The sequence below is a fragment of the Herpailurus yagouaroundi genome, unplaced genomic scaffold (assembly GCF_014898765.1).
Source record: "Herpailurus yagouaroundi ecotype Mexico unplaced genomic scaffold, PumYag 142, whole genome shotgun sequence".
Lineage (NCBI taxonomy): Eukaryota > Metazoa > Chordata > Mammalia > Carnivora > Felidae > Herpailurus > Herpailurus yagouaroundi.
In genome coordinates, this window is record NW_024412397.1 from 2,938,883 (window position 1) to 2,959,792 (window position 20,910).

Below are 20,910 nucleotides of genomic sequence, written 5' to 3' on the forward strand. Positions count from 1 at the left end.
ATTATTCCATGGAATTAATATGAAGCTACACATTTTAATTATTGAACCAGAATTCCATAGTGGCTGGAACTCCATGTCTTACGCTATTTCTCTTGCCTTAGGGGATAAAGAGAAGCGCTTTGTTTTTTAAGATATATACAGACACTTTCAAAAATAAGTTACATGGAAGTCCACCAAGAGGGGGGCGGGGGTGGGCGGTGTAGAACTCCCAGTGGCTTCTCAAGAACGCAGTTGAGCAGTTTAGTTGGAGCCAAACACTGGGGGTAGTTTTCTGCTTGCCCAAATTAAACGATTTCTTTGAAGATAATTACACAAAATGCAGAGTTTGGAGACGACGGAGTTTTCATCTTTTTTTTTTTTGCCTTCAGGATATTTACAACTTAAAGAGGAAATTGCGTTTTGAGAAAAAAAAGAGTATCTTAGACATTTCACAGCACGGATGTCATTTAATTGTATGCCAGCTACTATTTATCGAGCGGCTTCTATGTGCTCATCACTGCCTTCGGCGTTGAAATACATTAGCTTAATAAATGTATTAGGAGTTTTAATGCATAAACTTTAATTTAAAACATGAAAGTAGGACCATGTTACGAGTTTCTCTGCAAGTGATTTTTTTAGTAGAACCTCACAATTTCTTTTCAAGGCCCGTGTAGAGTGCAGATCTTTGCACGCGTGGTACTGATTTCCAAGTGCCCAGTGCCCGGTGTGGCCCAGTTCCGACCATCAGACTGGGCTGTGAGCAGCCAGTAGGGACAGCTGGCACCCACCAGTTGGAAGTCCGCCTGGGCGAGCTGCCTCTCCTTATCCTGGACCATATCTCCCTGGTTGATGGACATTTGCGATGCTGCCGTCTTCCCCAGGGCGCAGCAAACCTCTCTGATACACAGTTTCTTGTACTTGTGGGAACATCTCTCTCAGGTGAGTTCCCTGGGGTGGAGTTTTGGCCAAGAAGGGGCATTTCGTTTTTCATTTTGTTTTTTTTAAAGTAAGGTCTCTACCCAACATGGGGCTTGAACTCACCGCCCTGAGATCAAGAGTCGCACGCTCTACCAACGGAGCCAGCCAGGCGCCCCAAGATGGAGCATTTCAATTGATAGATATTGCCAGATTTCTCAACAAAGATCTGAAAATGCCATCTTACGCCCGTTGGCAGCGGTCAGTGGGAGTGATGGCTTTCTCTTGGTCAGGTCTGATGTTATCAGGCTTTGAAGTCTTGGCCAACCTGATAGGGTAAATATCTCATTGTGTTAAAAAAAAAAAATTAAGTTTGTCAAGCATTTCTTTAATGTTTACTGATCATTTTACTTCTCTTGCGAATCACCTGCTCATTTCCTGGGTCAGTTTTCCTGCCCAGTTATTCACACTTTGTTGCTTTATTAGGACAGTAGCCTTGTGCTTTGTGCGAAGTATCTTTTTGTTTATCTCTTTTATGTCTTACGCTCTATGTGAACTCCTTTTGCTCCAGAAACATTGAAATAGCTTGTGTCTGAGTTTCTCCAAAGACGTGTGAATTTGACTGATGTTTTTGTGTTTGAGTCGGTGGAGGACGGTAACGGATCTTTTGATTTCTTACGTGATTTTGGTCTGGTTACTTTTTCTGTCGATTCCTGAGTAAATGTTGAACGTTTATATTTTACTAGAAAATCAGTCATTTCTTTCATCCATATGATCAAGCGTATTCACTCAGACTTTTGAAAAACGTTGCATGACTTTAGTTTTCGTTCTTTTGTTGGTCATTACACTGAATTTGCCCCAAATCCTGCCTTTTTTTTTTTTAAAGTAGGCCGGCTAGTCATTTAACTCCTTCACTGACGTTAACAAAGGGAGTTATTGATTTTATTTTTCAGTTTTACTGTTTGTTTCTCATTTATTGGTACTTTTAAAAATTCAAGCTTAAAAGGTTTCTCTGTTACTTAAAATTTTTTTTAATGTTTATTTATTTTTGAGAGAGCGAGCGAGCAAGGGAGGGGCAGAGAGAGAGGGAGACACAGAATCTGAAGCAGGTTCCAGGCTCTGAGCTGTCAGCACAGAGGCTGACGCTGGGCTCGAACTCACGAACCGTGAGATCGTGACCTGAGCCGAAGTTGGACGCTTAAACGACTGAGCCACCCAGGTGCCCCCTCTGTTACTTTTTGAATTGAGCGTTTCATGTATATATTTTCTTTATTTTTAATGACCGTGGCTAAACTTTGAGCTTTCTTTGTGTCCCATGGATTTTGACACAGCATTTTCCCGAAAGGTTGCCGGTTTAAGGTCCGATTCTGCCTGCCGTGGGAGTTGTTCCGGAGACTTTAAAATTTTGCAAGTGGCTTTACTTTTGTTAGTTTTGTTTTTGCTTTTACTTGTTACCGTTTGGTGTCATCGCACCGTCTCACTATGGAGCTCGTGCGCTCTGTGCTCCTGGTTGATGAGCCGTTAGGGCCCTTCTTCCTGCTTCCTACGGACCCAGTTTGGCAAAGTGGCGAGTGTGCAGGTTGATCCTATGGCTCCGATGTGCCTTTTTTTTCCATTTCAAACTGTTATTTTTGCCTTTTTAATCCAGGTTTGAGAGAGTTTCGTCATTTCTCCCACATCTGTTTTTCTCTCTGTTGGTCTTTTCATGCATTCACTGGGATGTTTGTTTGTATATTTTATTCTGTGTTATTTGACTTAAAGGTTTTAGGACAATTACCTTCCTTGTGATCTTTTTTTTTTTTTTTATCCTTAATAAATACGACTTTTGTGCAGTTTAATGCCTTTTAAAACTGAACGAGGGGCACCTGGGTGGCTCAGTCGTTTGAGCGGCCGACTTTGGCTCAGGTCACGATCTCGCGGTTTGTGAGTTCAAGTCCCGCATCGGGCTCTGTGTGCCGACAGCTCGGAGCCTGGAGCCCGCTTCGCAATCTGTGTCTCCCTCTCTCTCTGCCCCTCCCCTGCTCGCACTCTGTCTGTCTCAAATAGAAATAAACATAAAAAAATTTTAAACGGAATTAAACGTGTAATAACTATTTTTATTTTCCGTGTTGCTTTTGTTTGCATTTTTTTCTGGCGTATCTTGTCTACATGTCGAACTTCTGTACATTTCTTAATGTTCGGTGTCTTTTGTGGAGAGCAGAGAATTGGATTTCGTTTTTCATCCAATCATGGAGTCTTCCTTAATAAATTTGTTCCATTTATACTTTTGCTCTAACAGATGTCTTCTCTCGTCATTTTTACAGAAGCTTTTAGCTTCTTCGTGCTTTGCTCCCTTTTTGCATTATTTTCTGTTTATTGACATATGGATTATGTTTTGTCGTCTTTGGTTCTCGAGGTCAGGAGGAAGCCTGTAGAAAGTCCAATGTTCTTAGTTATGCTGGTGGTTATACTTATGACTTTTGCCTAAACCTGTGTTTCTCAATTTATCAAGTTCTGTAACCGTGTAATTTGACTTCCTCTTTGGGAAAGATGAAGAAATTGGTTACTTCTATTACCTTCCTCCCCTCTCTCCACCCCTTTCCCTCTCCCCATGTCGCTGTTGCAATTGCTTTTTTGGATGTTGTTTTAGTCTACTGTTGTTCCTTTATGATCTTTACGTGATATTTTATTTCAAGAAATGTAAGAATTACATGTTTATTTTCTGTGTAGATCACAGTTATTTAGACTTGATTTTTTTTTTTCCCGTTTAGTTTATTTATTTTGAGAGAGAGCGTGCGGGGAAGGGGCAGACAGAGAGAGAGAAAAGAGAATCCCCAGCAAGCTCTGTGCTGTCAGCATAGAGCCTGTCCTGGGCCTCCATCCCGTAAACCATGTGATCATGACCTGAGCGAAGTCGGATGCTCAACCGATTGAGCCACCCAGGCACCCCAGACTCGATTCTGTTTATACTTCTGTGCTTATTGAGTGTAGTGATAATTGCCCGACTGTTTTCATTTTTACTTTTTCTGCTTCTGAGTTTTTTTGAATCCTCTTTTATTTGGCCCGCTTGCCTTTCCAAGTAGATTGTGATAGATGTGCTTGTGAGGACACTAGATCCCTGAGCAGGCAAGGGTGCTGGACGAGGATCAAGTCCAGGAGAAGTCTGGTATTCCTGGAGCCTTGTGTAGTGCACGTGCGTGCACGCGCGTCTCTGCGCGTGTGTAAGCACGTGTGTACGTGTGTGTGCATGTGTGTAAGCACATGTGAGGGACGGCAGCTGGCGGAGGGGTGAAGTTTGAGAGGTCGTCGTGGGCAAACAGTCACGACTCTGGATCATCTGGAAGATTCCGCCTTTGGCCAAGAGGCAGTGGGACGTTCTGCCGGCTGTCACTGGGGCGGGGTGTGCTCTGCGTGACCCTCGGGCCTGCCGCAGGGGGCTCCCCAGCGGGGAGACCGAAGAAGGAGGAGGGTGTTCAGGGCAGATGACGCAGGGAGGGTGGTGCTTGGGGGCCCGTGGGGCGGCCGTGATGCGGGGGGGAGGGGTCCCGCTGGAAGCCGAAGTCCTGGCCAGTTGTCAGTGCGGTCCCGGCCAGATGTGTGGGGGTGGGGGACGCCGGGTGGACCCCGGGTCTCCGCCTGGGGCTGCAGGGGCAGCGGTGCCCTCGCCAGGTAGGTGTCCTGTGGGAGGAGGCCCCGGGCCAAGCTGCGGGCCGTGTAGGTGGCGAGCGCGGGGCCGGGAGCCACTGGGCCTGGCCGAGGCTGTGCCTGGAAAGGGTCGCGGTCCTGCTTCCAAAGCCCGGCTTTGCTGATGGCTGCCCGACCGGGATGTCAGGGGAGCCCCGGTAGCCTTGGGGGTCTCCTGTCACGCTCCCGTGTGACGTGGTGAGGCCACCGAGCGGTTCTGTGCAGAGCTCAGAGGCCAGCGACGCCTGGCCTGTGCCCCCACCGCGGTGGCCGTCGGGCCGGGAAACCTTCCAGTCTGCCCTTAACCAGGCGTTCTGCGGGAAGGTGAGGGCCACGGTCACATGACCAGCCCGAGGCCACGCCTCCAGGGGCGGGCACAGGAGCCAGGCCCAGGGATAGCCCGCACTGTGGGGTTGCTGCCTATCTTGCTAGGTGCCAGAGGCGATCCTTGTGAGGTCCCCAGCTAGTGACAGAGGACTCCTTCCGAGTTCAGGCGGTTGAGGGTTTGGTGAATGTAATAGTATCTGAACTGGACATCACGTTGTGCAGACTGCTAGGTTTTTCTTTAATAAGAGTTGTTTTTAAAAAAATTTTTTTTAATGTTTATTTTTGAGAGAGAGAGAGAGAGAGCGCGAGCGAGAGAGAGCGCACCGGGGGAGGGGCAGAGAGAGAGGGAGACACAGAATCCGAAGCAGGCTCTGGGCTCCGAGCTGTCAGCACAGAGCCCGACGTGGGGCTCGATCTCACACACCACGAGATCATGACCTGAGCCTAAGTTGGATAAATAACCGACTGGGTCCCCAAGGCGCCCCAATAAGAGTTTTGAATAATACTTTTTTTCTATTTCTTATTTCTTTTAGCCAGTAGATTGGTGAGGAATAATGTAAATCATTATCTTTGATGTGGGTAGGATACGGCACGGGAAAGGTGTCTTTTAATTTATCCACTTACAGAGATACTTTTAAAAAAGAAAACCGGGGGGCGCCTGGGTGGTGCAGTCAGTTAAGCGTCTGACTTCAGCCAGGTCACGATCTCGCGGTCCGTGAGTTCGAGCCCCGCGTCGGGCTCTGGGCTGATGGCTCAGAGCCTGGAGCCTGTTTCCGATTCTGTGTCTCCCTCTCTCTCTGCCCCTCCCCCATTCATGCTCTGTCTCTCTCTGTCCCAAAAATAAATAAAAAAAAAAAAAAAAAAAAAAAGAAAACCGGGAAAAGTAAGGAAAATAGAACAGATTTCCAAAATCTGGTTTATGGAGCTCTACGGAAACATTTTCAAGGGTAGGATTGGCCTTGCAGTGCATAGGATTTATAGAAAATCAGAGGCAAGAAGTTCTTAATGTGAACTAAGTCAGAACTTGAGTGCTTTTGGCCAAGGGTGGTTGTAAAATATTTGTAGCGCAAAATGAAATGGATTTAAGATTCTCAGAATAAACCAGAGAGCACAGAATGGGATTCGTATGGAATTTCCAGTCAGGAAGAGGTGGGACATTCCAAAGCTGATTTATATAAAAGGGCTCCTTGGATCCAAACGCCACAGTGTCCGTTAAACGCGGCATCTAAAGTAACTCGAACTTGGAATTTCTCAAGCAGTGAGTGCGAAAAGAGCCTCTGTGGTCAAAGCACATTTACGTGCGCTCGAGATACGTCCTTGGTGGCACTCTTCTTTATGCGTGTGGATTAGAATTGCATCCTAGAAGTTTTGTTGTGTGCCCAGCTCAGTTAAAAGAGGAGGGGCAGAGAAAGCAAAGGCTCTTCTCGAAGTGGTTGGCACAGAGAACGTGGGGTGTAACAGGGCGGTGTGCAAACAGACCGTTCCAAATCTGGCGCATGAAAACTGGCTTCCTTGTCGAGGGAAAAAAAATTGTTTAAACAGTCTCTGGATTCTAGTGATGACCTCGGACACCTAGACGTCTCACCCTCATTTGCGATAATATCGTTTCAAGATGAACATAGCTCATGTAATTTTAACAACAGATTAGATACCTATAAATGTGTGTTATGATTTTTTTTCCAAGACTATAATATTAAAACTTTGTAAGTGACCTTAACCATTTAAAATCTCTTTATTTTTATTTTGCATTTATTATTGTGGTTAAATTATATATAATGCAAAAGTGGGCATTTTAATGAATATTATTATTATTATTTTTAACATTTATTCCTTTTTTAAGAGACAGAGAGAGACAGTGTGAGCAGGGAAAGGACAGAGAGAGAGGGAGACACTGAATCCGAGGCAGGCTCCAGGCTCCGAGCCGCGTGGGGCTCGAACTCACGAACCGTGAGATCATGAACGCTTAACCGACTGAGCCACCCAGGTGCCCTGATGATTATTAAGTGTACGATCCAATGCCTATATAGGTTTTTTATAGTTAATGAGTATTCGTTGAGAGCAACTTAAGGCGACTGTGTCTGGTTTTCTGAGGACAGTGTGACTTAACCTGTCAGATTCCCAGAGCTTTCGAACGGAAGGAGGTAAAAATAGAAAGTGAAGTCTCTGTGCCCTCCCAACATGAAATTATATTTTTAAAAATATTAAGGTTTCTGGTCAGAGGACTAACATTACCACGATCCCTTTTATCTAAAGAGTGAATGTCCTTTCTTGGCCCAACCCGGTAATTTTATTTAATTTCTTCTTGCATTGAAAGAAAGCACTTTTACCCCAAATGCAGTAGTGGAAACTATTACTAGATTTTTGGTTATTTCAATGTAGAAGGGAAAATGCGTAACCTAAAATCATGAGTACTTTCTTGTGACTGTCCCCTGTGTACAATACATACATTCATAGGTCTTTACTAACACTTATTTTTAAGGAGCCCTCTAAATATAAAGATGTGATGAGTGTAGCTTTCTTAGTAATATAAAAAAACAGGGCAGCAGATCCTTAATAATAATAAGTTTGGGTGTAATTTGGGGCTGGTGACTTCACTGCTCCGCACGGTTTCCTAATTTTACCTGTTGCCGGGAGAGGGCAGAGAGACTTTCTTCCCGTTGAGGACACCCAAATCTGACTACACCAGTTATTTATATGCGGGCGTCCGGGGCCGCACATGCGGAAGCACGGTAGCCTCATTAAAAAAATACACACACAGCTATTCGGGAATGAACTTTAAATGCCTTTAAACGCGTTGTGGGAAGTAGGAGGCTCGAGGACCCTCCGGCCCGGATGTTCTCTTTGAACTCTTCTGCTCAGTCTTTCCCTTGGCGGGGGGTGCAGGGTCTCTCATGGCTGGAGAGATGCAGAAGTACGCAGTCCGTGTGCCCAAGATGGTTCTTTGAATTTTTTTTTTTTTTTTAGTTTATTTATTTTGAGAGAGAGAGAGTGTGTGTGAGCAGGGGAGGGGCAGAGAGAGAGGGAGAGAGAGAATCCCAGGCGTCTGGCAGCGCAGAGCCTGATGCAGGGCTTGAGATCATGACCTGAGCGGAAGCAAGTCTGCCGCTTCACCGACGGAGCCCCGCAGGTGTCCCCCAGGACGGTTCTTTGAGAACCAAGCCGTAGAAGCAGCAGGGGAGGGCGGACCCACGTTTCCATTTCTTCGCCTCGAGTGAAGGTTTCTGTGACAGCAGCAGCTAGCGTGACGGCTTTTCTTACTAAGTGACCGTGGGCCTGCCCCACGTCACCCACAGCGAAGGCCTTTGCCAACCTTAATTTCGGTGTCTTTGATTTCAGATGCATGAAACACATGTCTGTGAAAGTGGGGAGACAGCTTCCCGGTTTCTCGGCCTTCGTGCTCCCTGACCCATCAGGGTGTGCTCCAGCCTCCTGGCCCTCACGTCCCAGGGGCCCCCGGACGCCTCCGCCTCCTCGTGGGTGGACGGGTGTGTGTGGGATGGGCCACCCACCTTCTGTGTGGGCCCCAAAGGGTCTGTCTGCGATAGGCCGGTCACCACTGTCCCCAAGCAGAAGCCGGGGATGTGCTGTGTGTCCTTCCTCTTGGGAAGGCCGCGCATAGGGGCTTGGAGATGCTCAGATAGTGTTTGGAGGCACAACTCCCTGCCTTTCACTTACCAACGTTTGATATTGACTTCTCAAGAGCTGCCCTGGGAAGCTGAGAAGTGTGTACTTACTTTGCACACGGAAATGAATTTATCTGGTAACAGAAGAATCAGGAGTCGAATGGACTTACAGTTTGAATGTGTCTGCAAATGGCAGGAAATTACCAAACTTCTGCCTCGAAACGGAGGCTGCCCCTGCGGATTGCAAAAGGTCTTTGGGGCTCAGACTCTATAAATTGATTCGATGAGTTGTGTCCTCCTCAAGGTCACGGTTACAGGTAGTACAGCCTGGGACCGGCGCCCTGGGCTGTATGCTCTTTTGTCCTGAGCCATACTGTCACCTGCGGCCGTTGGGGAAACCCGGGCATTTCTGCCCCTGAGGTGCTTAGACTCAGCTTGGGGCCACGGAGATGGGTGGCGAGACATTTGCATGGTCACCGGACTGGGAGGTGGCCTCACATCGCTGGTTCCCTGAGGTGTGAGAAATGTTCATCCCGGCCCCAGCTTCTCAGAGACGGTCATCCACAGACCCAGAGTTGTCTCTGGCCGACGGCACATTCTGGGGCCCCGGCTCCTGGGCCACCGTGTTGACCCTCCCTCGGGCCCTGAACCCTGCCTCTGTCCTTACCTTCCTCTCGGGAGGGTCCGCGGTCCACGGCCCCTGGCTCCTTGTCCTCATTTCTGCTGTGGGGCCCTTGGGACAGGCTTTGGTGGCTGATGTCAGGGAGGGCCTTCCTCAGGCACACCTTGCTTGACTGCGTATCCCCCATCCTGTCTCTCCGACTGCCCATGACCCCTGTCCTCCTTGTCTGCTTGGGGGGCATGGGTCCCTGCGAGGACATCTACCCAAACACCATCTCTCTGATTTGGAGTCCCCTCTGCTGTCCGTGTGGCCTGCCTCCAGCCCAGCCCTCTCCCCATCCCTGGGTCTCCTGGAACACCGCGTCCAAGTGGGTTGTCTCCTCTGCCTTTCCCTGGGACTCTTGTGGCTCCCGCATCTGTCCCCCGTGCGTGCTGGGCACGTGGGTGCCGCTCAGCCCCCCAAACAACCGTGTTCTTGTCTGGTGCCCTCCCGCCCACTCTGGGCTGATCCTCCTGGACTCCTGGCGGGGCTTTGTCGGACCAATCCTGCACTGAAGAGCGGGGCCTGCGGTGTAGATCGCACGGTTGCACGGGGCAGGCTGGGCCGGACACCCCGCGCACTGGAGGAGCGCACCGCAACCCTGGGGGTGCTGGTCTCTGGCTGAAGTGTCCCCCACCCCTGCTGTCTGCGCCTCCTGAGTCAGCCTGCAGGTGGCAGGGCAGCGGTGGGTGACAGCACACACACTCGCAGTGTCTGGTGAGCCCGCGGGGCCCGCGTTGCCGCGGGACCCTGATCGTGACCCTGATCGTGACACAAGTGCTACTCGCAATTTGCGTCCTAAATGAGATACATCAGGCGCTCGGGTTAAATTAATACTTGTTCCCAGGGTCCTTGGGTTTTCCCAGCAGGGCTCGGGTCCCAGGGGATGTGATGAAAAGTCACAAGAGGAGTCTGTCATCGGCACACACGGGCTCAGGAGAGCAAGGGCTGGGTTTTAATTTGAAGTTGGTGCCTCTGCTCTTCTAAGGTCAGAACTGGGCGGTGTGGTGATCAGAGGGGGGTGTGGGCAGAATTGGGGGGGGTTGCATTCTTCCCTCTTCAGGACTCTCTCTAGAAGTCTCTTCCTGCTGGTCCTCCGGTGGCCTGTGCCTGCCACCCATGTGTTCCCAGCTCCGTTCCATCCCCTCTGTTCTCCAAGGTGGTGTCTGAGACCTGTGAGTGCGGAGCTGTGCTCTGCTTCTCCCCCAGAGGAAGCCTGAACAGACCCACCCACACGCCCCATAACCGTTGGAGGAGCCACGCACTGAGACTGCCTGCTAGCCACCTCTGCGCTGTGTGACGTTAGGCCGTGTGCTTACCCTCTCTGTGCCTTCGTTTCCTTGCCTGTTATGGGGACAGAGTGACTGTAGTTACTGCACAGGGCCTGGCACACGTCAAGTGGGTGGCTACCCAAAGATGTGTTTGGAGCAGCTCCTGGCACGTGCGAGGCACTGGAAGTGTTAGCCTTTGTTTCTCTTTGTTTCTTGTGTGTCTGAGCGGCAGTCTCCTGGGGCCGGGGGGGGGGGCGCGGTGTTCGGGTGAGTGCAGGGACATTTCCGAGGCATCCACGGGGACCCTTGCATTGCTGGATTGGGGCAGCCCAGTCTCTCTGGCTGGACTGTGTACCTTCCTTCATTTGGGGACTGGTGTCTGCTCCTCACATGTTGGTCCTGTGTTTTTCTGTCTTTTTGTTTCATTTACTTATTCTTATTTTTTTAACGTTTATTTATTTTTGGGACAGAGAGAGACAGAGCATGAACGGGCGAGGGGCAGAGAGAGAGGGAGACACAGAATCGGAAACAGGCTCCAGGCTCTGAGCCATCAGCTCAGAGCCCGACGCGGGGCTCGAACTCACGGACCGCGAGATCGTGACCTGGCTGAAGTCGGACGCTTAACCGACTGCGCCACCCAGGCGCCCCATATTCTTATTTTTTTAAATGTTTATTTTGAGAAAGAGTGTGAGCTGGGGAGGGACAGAGAGAGAGAGAGAGAGAGGATCCCAAGCAGGCTCTGAGCTATTAGCACAGAGCCTGTTTTGGGACTCGATCCCATGAACTGTGAGATCATGACCTGAGCCGAAGTCAAATGCTTCATTGCCTGAGCCCCCCTGTGTTCTCGTAATCAGAGGGGTATCTGTCAAGAGGAATTGGCGTTCGTCACCTCTAAAACTCTGATAGAATTCTTTTTTTTAATGTTTATTTATTTATTTTGAGAGAGAGCTTACATGAGCAGGAGAGGGGCAGAGAGAAAGGGAGAGAGACAATCCCAAGCCGGGTCTGTGCTGTCAGCACAGAGCCCAACAGGGGTCTCGAACCCACGAACCAGGAGATCACAACCTGAGCTGAAATCAAGAGTCAGGCAGCCCTCATTTACATATTCGGAATAGGTGAACAGTATTTTACTTAAATACAGCAGCAGCCCTTGTAAAAGCACATTACTAGTATTTTGTTATCTTGAAAGACAGGGAGTGTGTGCACAGCATGCGTGCGGGTGATGTCACTGTCATTTTGCGAGAATTCTGGATGGACAGAGTTCCCCTAGCCACTGCGCCCAGTGTCCCCTGCGCTAACATCTTAAACAATCCAGGGCGTTGGTCAAGTCTGGAAGGTCCACGTGGGTGCAGCCCCTGTCTGTGCTCCAGCCGTGTCCGTCTTCCCGGTTCCCGCTGAGTCCCCTCCTGCCCTCCCAGGACCCCAGTCCCTCCCCCCCCAACCCTGGGGGCCGTGTGACCCCGCAGGAAGCTGCTCTGATGTTCTGTGGCCTGTGGGAGGAAGGGGAGGAAGACCGTGGAGGTGAGGGGTTCTCCTCGTCGGGTCCCACTGACAGCTCTCCTCCTTCAGATGCACCTACGCTCCTTGGTCCGTCCAGCTCGGCTTCCTTGGTCTTTTGTTGCTGTAGTGAGTCTGAACAAGGAGGCAGAGGGGGGCGCCCGCCAAGCCATGTCGTCCTCCGCCATCTCCCGCCTGGCTCCGGAACTTTCTTCCCGTGTGCTGTCTGCAAAGGGGCAGCATCAGAGCCTTTCCCAGACACGCACGGGCTCCCTTGGCCCAACGGAGGCGTTCAACAGAGTGTTTTAAAAAGGCTTCTTTCTCCTCTGAGTTTCCTGGACTAAAGAATTGTTGCTGAAGCATAAAATCTGTCCTGTTTCTTCTCCCTTGTTCCTCCTGAGGTGTCCAGAGGCAGGAAATGGTCTCCGAACACTCAGAGCTCTGAAACGTTTGTTTCCGTCAGGGAAAAAGGAAGTCAGAGGAAAGTTAGTGCTTCGTGTAGAAGACGCTACCGTCCAGGACCAGCTGTCCGACGGGTGGTTTGTACGGGAGCGCGCATTCTGTGCGCTGGAGATTGCCTGAGGGTGGGAGGGGGCCGGCGTGCTCCCATAAGGCCCAGCCACAGTTTCTGCTCTCGTTGGTGTGCAGTGTCCCTGCACCCCTGTGATGCTGTCCACCCTTCCACACCCGGGCCTGCCCCAGCGTCCTGACGGCCGGGTGGTGCACATCAGGTCTTAAAGGATACATCACCAAATAATTTCTTAAACATGCAAGAGATGAAAGGAAACCTCTGAACCTCTTTGCAAGCGAAGTGACCAAGTATGGGGTGCGGGGGAGGCCTTGCAAGACCGGTGTCTGGCCCCCCGGTACCCACAGAGCTGCTGGGCTTCCGGGCTCCTGGTCTCGGTGACCTTGCACCTCCCACCCGCCCTTCCCAGGTCCCAGCTACCAGCGTGAGATGCGGTCAGGGGCCCCCAGGACGCCGGGGACACCGTGTCGTGAGTTCCCAGCTCCTGATCCTGGACGAAGACACATCGCGTGACCACGTCAAGAAAGAGTATCACCGTGAGATCTGACTGTGGGGGAATCTTTTCCATTGTTAAAAAAGTATGTGTAACTTAGGGTTGAGAGGAAAGACTTCCATGCCCTGCTTGGGGCTCATAGAGCAGGAATACTTAAGACTTGAGGAGATGTCTGCAAGTGTCCTTTTGAAGTTCGCTGTCCAGTTTGTGCGGAATGTCTTTCCAGCTTGGTGGGAACGGTAGCCCTTGTGGTAACACTTGAAAACCAAGGACACTGAGACTGAAATGAATGCTTCTTTCAGTTTGCACCGCACCTTACTGGACAGGTCCACGTGGTGGTCGAGGTCAGCCCCGATCCGAGGGGCTTTGTAAATTCAGGCGGTGCAGGGTGAGAGGTCTAGGCGCAGCTCTTCAGATCCACCGTCCAGAAGACAAAGCCCCCCCTCGGGCACGGCCTTCCTGGTGGCCAGAGGCGTGACCCGTGGACAGAGTAGGGCACCAGGGCGAGGAAAGCCCCGTAGCCGGTCTTGACTGGTGACGTGTTGATGGCCTGCATCGATGGCCAGTCCGGATGGTCACAACCGATGCAGGTAGCCCCCTCGCACGCTGTCCCTACCACCTGGTGCTCACACAGCGGGTGAGAAGGCCCCCGTGCGCGCTTGTGACCTGGGCTGTGTTTTACTGGCCGCTGCCCGAGCGAGGCTGCTTTTCTGTCCTCTGGACACATGCGTGTTTGCGTGCGTTTGCGCTTAATTGTTTTCTTAAAAGCGATAGCGGACTGTTCTTGCAGGTGTAATCACTTGATAAAAAACCGGGGAAAAAAATAAAAAAATGCAAAAGATCTCAGAAAGTGTAATTGCTTGGGTAAGGAACGTTTGGTTAGTTCAGCTTCGGGGAGAGGCCCCGGGGGGTGGCTTCAGCTCCTTTCCTGAGCGCAGCGACACTGAGTGGGGTGTGTTAGGAAGGGTCTTGTTACCTCATTGACTTGGTCACAGGAAAGTCAAATTTGGGTCCAAATTAGGCTTCCTTCCCATTGGATGTGTTAGACTTGTTTGCAGACCTGGGATTGAGGGCATTTAAGCAAACACAATAGATTTTACATTGACCTCGGCGTGGGGTCACTTTTCTTGGCATAGGAGGAAAAATGTGACAAGGAGTCTGATGGTCAATAGGAAAATAACCGGGAATGCGGGAGCCTCCCGTTTATCAGGACGTGGGGATCAGAGTGGAGTAGAGCAAAGCTCTTCAGGAATTTTCGCGGAGAGCCGGCTGTGTGAGCAGGTCTCCACGGAGCCTGTGGGCAGGGACCCTTTCGTTTTGTTATCTGGGGACGCGTCGTTTGCACAGGAGCCGGGATAACTTCTCGGCCCGCGTGTGCACAGCGTCTGCTCCGTGGCGTTTGGGCCAAGCGCTGCGGGGCCGGCGGACACGGGCCCTCGGGGGAGGTGGTGCCCCGGTGCCGATCAGGTAACCCCGGCTCCTGGGTGTCGCTTCCTTCCGTCCCGTGTGCTGGCAGCATCCGCCCGTGTCCGCGGAGGGAGAGGTTTCATCTCCCTTGGGCGTGTCTCCAGTCTTTGCACGCCGCGTGCTGGGACATGCGTGGACTCCGGGCTTTATGGTGTCTGTTTCTACCTGGAGGGACCTTCTAGAAGCCTAGGTGTGGGGCCTGCATTCCTTATAAGGAGGTCAGGGTGGCACAGACTCCTCATTCCTTTTCTCCAGCAATTGGTGGATTGTCATTTGGTTCAAGTAGTCAGAGGGTTTGGTTTGAATTTGCTGGAAGGAGTTGGAAGAACCGAAGCCCCGTGTGAGGTTCCCTCCTGTGGGGAGCCTGGGCAGTCCACGGAAGCCTCGAGAGCTCTGGGACAAAAACCCTTGGAAAATAAGTTTAGAAGGCCAAAGGAAAACACTGAATTTGACTTCACTCTGGAAGCTATTTTGGCACAAAACACGGCGGAAAGGGAGAGCGTGCGCGTCTTCTCTCTGGATTTGGGGAAGTTGGCTGGGCCGTCGTGTCAGAGGAGGAGGGGAGCAGGGGGGCTCCCTCAGCATCTGTACCTGCAGGGGTGTGGCCAGCACTCTGCCTTTGCAGGTGCACACGGCCAGGTGAGCCAGAGGCTTGCCCAGGTGTGAGCAGCGCCCGGGGGCCGCCCCGGCCCGGGGTGTCCCTCAGCAGGTATCTGTTGACTTTCATGAGTCATCAGACCTAGAACGAGGGCCTCGGGACCCAGAAGCTGCCCCTGTGTGGGGGTGTGAATCTGTGTTGGCTTCCATGGTTGCCACGCACTTCCTCCTGGTTATTTACCCCTGGATCCTGAAGTTGAGACTGAAGGGAAAGGGGTGCCCACAGCAGACCAGGCGCTGCCGTAGGCAAGGACTTCATGTGCATTTTCTTAGGTGACGTTTGGAATACAAGACTTTGAAGCCTGGTTCTTGGAATACGTTTCTGACGACTGTAGAAACTGTAGGTGGCGAATGACTCTCCCCAAATCTCCTTCGAAGGCCGTAAGATGTGGGGCGACCCAGGGCCTCTCGGAAGGTTCCCTGGCTCCCTTCGCCCCTCAGCATGCCCGGCAAGTGGTCCTGTTTTCCGGTTTGCTGTGGCACGGAGAGCTGGGGACGCATAGGCGGATGCCCAGAGGGCACAGTCAAGGTCATCCTGTCGCACGGAAGGCCGGGGCCTGCTGCTGCTGGTGGAGACAGGCGTCCTGTTAGAAGAGGTGCCTCTCTCTGCTTCTGTGGCCGCTGTAAACCACCCCTGACGACTGAGTTCAGTGGGTTGGAAGAATCAATTCCTGCCCCTTCCAGAAACACCAAGGAACAGAACCAGTCTCCTGTGCGGTGTCTGGGCTTCCGGGCCCGAGTGGCCGTCGTCTCTGTGCTCTCGGCCATGGCTGCACTGCCTTCCAGCAGGTCCTCCGGGCTGGGGTTTTGATGTGCATCCCCTGCTGGGGGAGGCCGCTCGGGGTGCCGGCCCACGTGGGGGAGGACGGGACGTGCCGCCTAGAGAACCAAGAGCCAGTTTCTCCTTCCGAGAGGGCTTTCCTGTTTCCTGGGAGAGCTTGGCCGCGGCGGGGCTGGGGCGGCGGGTCAGGCTTGGCCAAATGAATTATTATTACGTGCATCCCGAAAGCATCGTCGCGTGCGGGTGGAGAACTGCAGGGTCCTCCCTGCGCCGGGCCGAGCATCCAGTCAGAGCGGTACTGTTTCAAACGGGTGGCTCTAAATTATGTGGAGACCTGAGGTGGATGAGAAGCCGATCTCCCCAGAAGTAGGGGGATCTTTGCCATGTGTTTCCTGGTGAAGCTGTGTTTCCAGAGTGTGACATCCAGGGGAATTCTCCTCTTAGACTGCAAGACCAGATCGATGTGGTTTCCTGAAAGGAACTGCTTTGTGTTAAAAAAAAAAAAAATTGGGGCGCCCGGGTGGCCCAGTGGGTTGAGCGTCTGACTTCAGCTCAGATCATGATCTCACGGTTCGTGGGTTCGAGCCCTGCGTCGGGCCCTGTGCTGACAGCTCAGAGCCTGGAGCCCGCTTCGGATTCTGTGTCTTCCTCTCTCTCTGCCCCTCCTCTGCTCATACTCTGTCTCTCTCAAAAATAAACAAAATGTTAAAAAAAAAAAACTTAAAAAAAAAAATAGGTATCCCGGAGCCCTCTGTACTCTGGGCCCCCGAGTCGAAGCGCGCGTGTTTCTCCTGAAAGCATAGAGTGACTCTTGGTCCTAATTTGGAAAGGGTTCCTGTCGCTCAGTTAGTGCCTTTCTTGGGTGTAGTTTCCCTTAAGAGAGATTAGAACAGGGCGGAGAAAATGCATCGTTAACTAGGAAAGCAAATACCGTATGCTTACCTCAAACGCAGGTAGGTTTGGGGTAAGGAGAAAAAGCTTAAAATTGTCCGCACATCCTGTACCTCCTGAAGGAGAACTTTCTAAGAAGGCGGCTCTAACGCGCAAGGAACTTGGGCGGATCTTTGTTCTTTGCCACACGCACGTGGTGGGATATGCGCTTACCTATGAATGGTAGAAAATCAGTGTCTTTTTGTTTGCCGCGTGTGGTGTCTTGCTGGCAGGACTTCTGAGCCCTTCCCGTGAGCCCCGTCAGCTTAATTTAGAGGCATGACAGATCCGAAGCGCTCGGGTGGTATTCCCCTTTCTGTGGCTTGCACTATCGCACAACGAACAGCCAGTACCCTGTGCATGACTTCCCAAGCCTCCCGGCCTCTGTAACCGGGCGTAGTTAGTGCAACCGACCGATTTTGGAGGGAAAAAAAGAAGGGCGACGACTCAGTGTAAATATAAAGCAAGAAATCCTAAGTGATTTGCGGTGTATGGGTGCCTGAGTGTCGCGGCACGATTGTGAGTGTCGAGCTGAGAAATCAGGGTTTGTAGTTGGGATGGGGGTCACCAGCCCCCCACAGTGAATCAGTGGACGGTGCCTCTTGACGGCATCGAAGGTGTAAACACGCAGTTTAAACCGGATCCCGAGTTCCGAGGGCCAGGGGTTGATGGTGCGTCCGGCGAAAATACGCGGCTTGCGCCTTCCCGGCGGAGCCGCGGCCACGCAGCAACGTAAGGTTGCGGAATGCGCTGCGTGCGTGGTGAGGGTCTAGAAGCCTGGGGTTGGTTCCTGGTCGTTCGGCCGCGGTGGAGGCGCACGGAAGCTCCACAGGCCCGTCTCTGCCCCGAGAACGTGCCCATTTGGGGGATTCGGCGCCGCGCCTCTGGTTTGATTTTGGCGACGAGCGGGTCGTTGGTAGTTATGTATGGGTAAAAAGAGGCGCGGCGGCGTGTTCTTCCGCCTTCGCCGCCGTCCCTCCGTCGGTGATGCCCGTTTCCCCGAAGGAGTGCGGGCGCCTGTGCGCCCGGGGCTCGGAATTGGAGAGGTTCTGCTTGGACACTTGGGGCCACCCCGGGAGTGCGGCGGGGAGCGGAGCCAGAGTAAGCATCTGTTGTTTCCCCGCGAGAGGAGAGGGGAGTCACGCTGTCCTTATCTGCGGTGACACGGCGTGTGCTTGAAGGAGTGAGCGATTTCACGGCATCTCAGATTGATGGGCCCTGCCCTTCTCCTCTCGCAAGAGACAGGAAAGAGCAGCGAGGGGGAGGCCAGGCTCTGGCGGGGAAGCGCGGGGGTAAAGGTGGCCTCCGGTGAGACATCGCGATTACTAAGGCCTGTAATAGCTCGTTCGGATAATTGAGTTGGAAACCCACTTTGGGGTCATCGTCTTTTATTTTTCCAGTACTTTGTTACTCTGCTAGGTGGGCGAGCCATACACGCCCCGCTGGCTCTCTCCCACGGAGGTCTGTGCTCCCGAGAGACGCGGGTGCCCGCCACGCTGCGTCTTTGTGCCACAGACCCGTGTTGGCGTGTGCGTCGTGTGTGTGTTGAACGGGAAGTTTACGAGTAACCATCCTGTTCACCGAAGAGGCGTTTCCAGAATTCGTCTCAGTGAAGTCTAACTCCGGAGTAATTTCCTTGAACCAGATCGTCCCCAGCTTGGATGCCACAGTCCCCGTGAACGCAGGAGTGGGCCTCCCAGGCCTCTGGCCCACTTGGCCTCCGCCGCCTGTCCCGAGCCGTGCCCTTGGCTCCCCCACCTGTGCCCGTGCGGCCCTGGGAACCTCGGTCGGCCACCGAGCACATCTGCCCGTGGCGTTTGCGCTGAACAAATCCAGAAGGAACCTAGAGCTTTCTGTGTGGCTGTGTTTCTGCCTGTGGGGGTGGGGGGTGAACAGAGAGAGGGGGAGGACGGTGGTGCTAGAATTAGCACATCATCGGATGGCACACGGCCACCGCCATTTTCACTTGAGGTTTCAATATGGAAGGTTCACACGTGGTCCCTGAATCAGTGTCACGGTCTTTGGGTTCTTGGAAAACGTTTGCAGCAACTGGTCTGAGTGCTGTTGTCTTGAGTGCCACAGGACAGCGCTGTGCTCATTAAATAGAGCACAGCCCTCCATTCCCCCATACTCCAGGCCGATGGCAGACAGATGCCCGCTGCTGTCTCCTGTCCCTCCTCCCCCGCGACTGGGGGGCGCGTGTGGGGGCTGTGCGCTTTGAAATTCAAAAACGTGCCTTGTTGTATTTTATATTCTCTTTTCCCAAAAGCTGTTGCTGGGTAAGATGCTTTGGCTTAGAAAACATCCCGTCCTCATTTCCGCGAGATCATTTACGATCACTTCGCATAGAGCATTTTCTTAACTTTTGTAACCGCATAACACAGTAACGTTGTTATGGGGAGTCGGAGTGGACTTTTTCTTGTTTGTCCTTTGTTGTTCCTTGCAAGAGGAGGAGGGTTTGGTCTTTTATCTTCAAAAGTTAGAACTTGTAGTGACGTGTCATTAAGTGAGCTCGAAAATGTATTTTTAGACAGGCAACGCAGGATAAATCCTAGGGCGATGTGACACCATGTTCTTGTCAAGAATTGCTCTTTGTAAACATTCTCTGATAGATCACTCTCCTTAAGAGGCTGAAATACCCAGCTGCTTTCAAAGGTGCTGTGTGTGTGAGTGATAAACTAGGTCATGTTACAGTAGTTATTGGCAGTAATGGATCTGGAACATTTAGACTGGTTATATGGTATGTGCTTTAGATACTAAGGCATTTTGGAGAGGCTCGTCCTTTTATAATTTTGATCGTCTTAAAGTATTGATTGGTATTTGTGCAAGGGCAGACAAAATCTTAAATTAATTTCTCGCATGATACGCCTTTCAGCTGTCCTACCAAAATGAACTCCGTTCATGGTATCTTTATGGAAAATGTTTGTACGCAGTTACTTAGAATTCAGTAAAATTGATTATTGAAGTGTTTATTTTTCCCGTGTGCTCTTACTGAAGGGATTTTGGGGGCTAACTTCTGTGCTAAACAGTACTGCCTGAGAAGGTAATGTTTAACAGAATGTTTTATGGCCGACTGTACCTAATTATCTCTCTTTGTATTCTTGGGTACAATTCTTTATTTGATGGTGGAGACTACCAGGCTGTTGACAAAAAGCACAGAGGAAAGCGATAATGTCAGATAGGTATTCATTGTAGTCCGTGTTCTTACTAAGGCAAAAGTCTGGAAAATAGGCCAATGTAAATGGCGGGGGGGGGGGGGGGTGGAAACAAATGCTGTTCTTTGTTATTGGTTTACATGCAGTAAAATGTAGCTTCTTTGTAGAAACAAACTTCTGTTAAAATATGGTTTACAGTCAATGAGTACAAATTTTAAGAAGTTATGTCCAGTAGACCAGGGAGTGTTTGTTACACAGTTAAAAAAAAAAAAAGAAAAAAGAAAAAAGAAAAATATTTTCTACACAGGATTAATTTTCACTGTTGATAATTTCTTAAAAAACAATTTCTATTAGACACTGATTTTGTGAGAGTTTCTACACTTGTGGGTTTAGGCTCCGTAAAAACTTACAAGCCGCTTGTAAATGGGACTTTTCCCGGCAATTTCTCTAAGGCCTTCTGATATTCCGTGTTTGCTTTAAAAATGGAAGTTTGTGGGTCTTCGTTTTCTCTGGTATTCCCCACGTTTTCAGCATTTCTGAATTATTTGAAACTTGGGCTTTCATCGCCTTGATGCAGCATGTGAAAAAAAGTCAAAGTCAAAAGCTTGACTGCTTTTGTGGTTCACATACCGAAGCGAGTGATTTGCTCTCTGTTTTTGTAAAATGCTGAGCAGTCTGTCCGTGGCTGCAGACTTCATCCGAGCTGAGCTGCCCGGTTTGGGGCACACGCAGTCTGAGCTTCTGGAAATGGGGCTCTTAATGGAAATGTTGACAAGATCATTAACTACACTGGCGGTGCCTGCCCCTCCCGGATGCTGGATTTACCTCCAGGTCCCAGCTCTTTGTGGCCGACCAGGGCCTCCCACAGGACAGACAGGACATTTATCTGCAGAACATTATAGAGCAAGCTCTGGGTCTTTTCTTTCTTTCTTTCTTTCTTTCTTTCTTTCTTTCTTTCTTTC

General features: G+C 51.1%; 1 protein-coding gene across 1 annotated transcript in view; it reads left to right on the plus strand.

Moving 5' to 3' along the window:
• ZNF516 (zinc finger protein 516) overlaps nt 1-20,910 on the plus strand; it is a 122,036-nt gene that overhangs the window by 14,941 nt on the left and 86,185 nt on the right. The gene's annotated exons all lie outside the window — the stretch shown is intronic.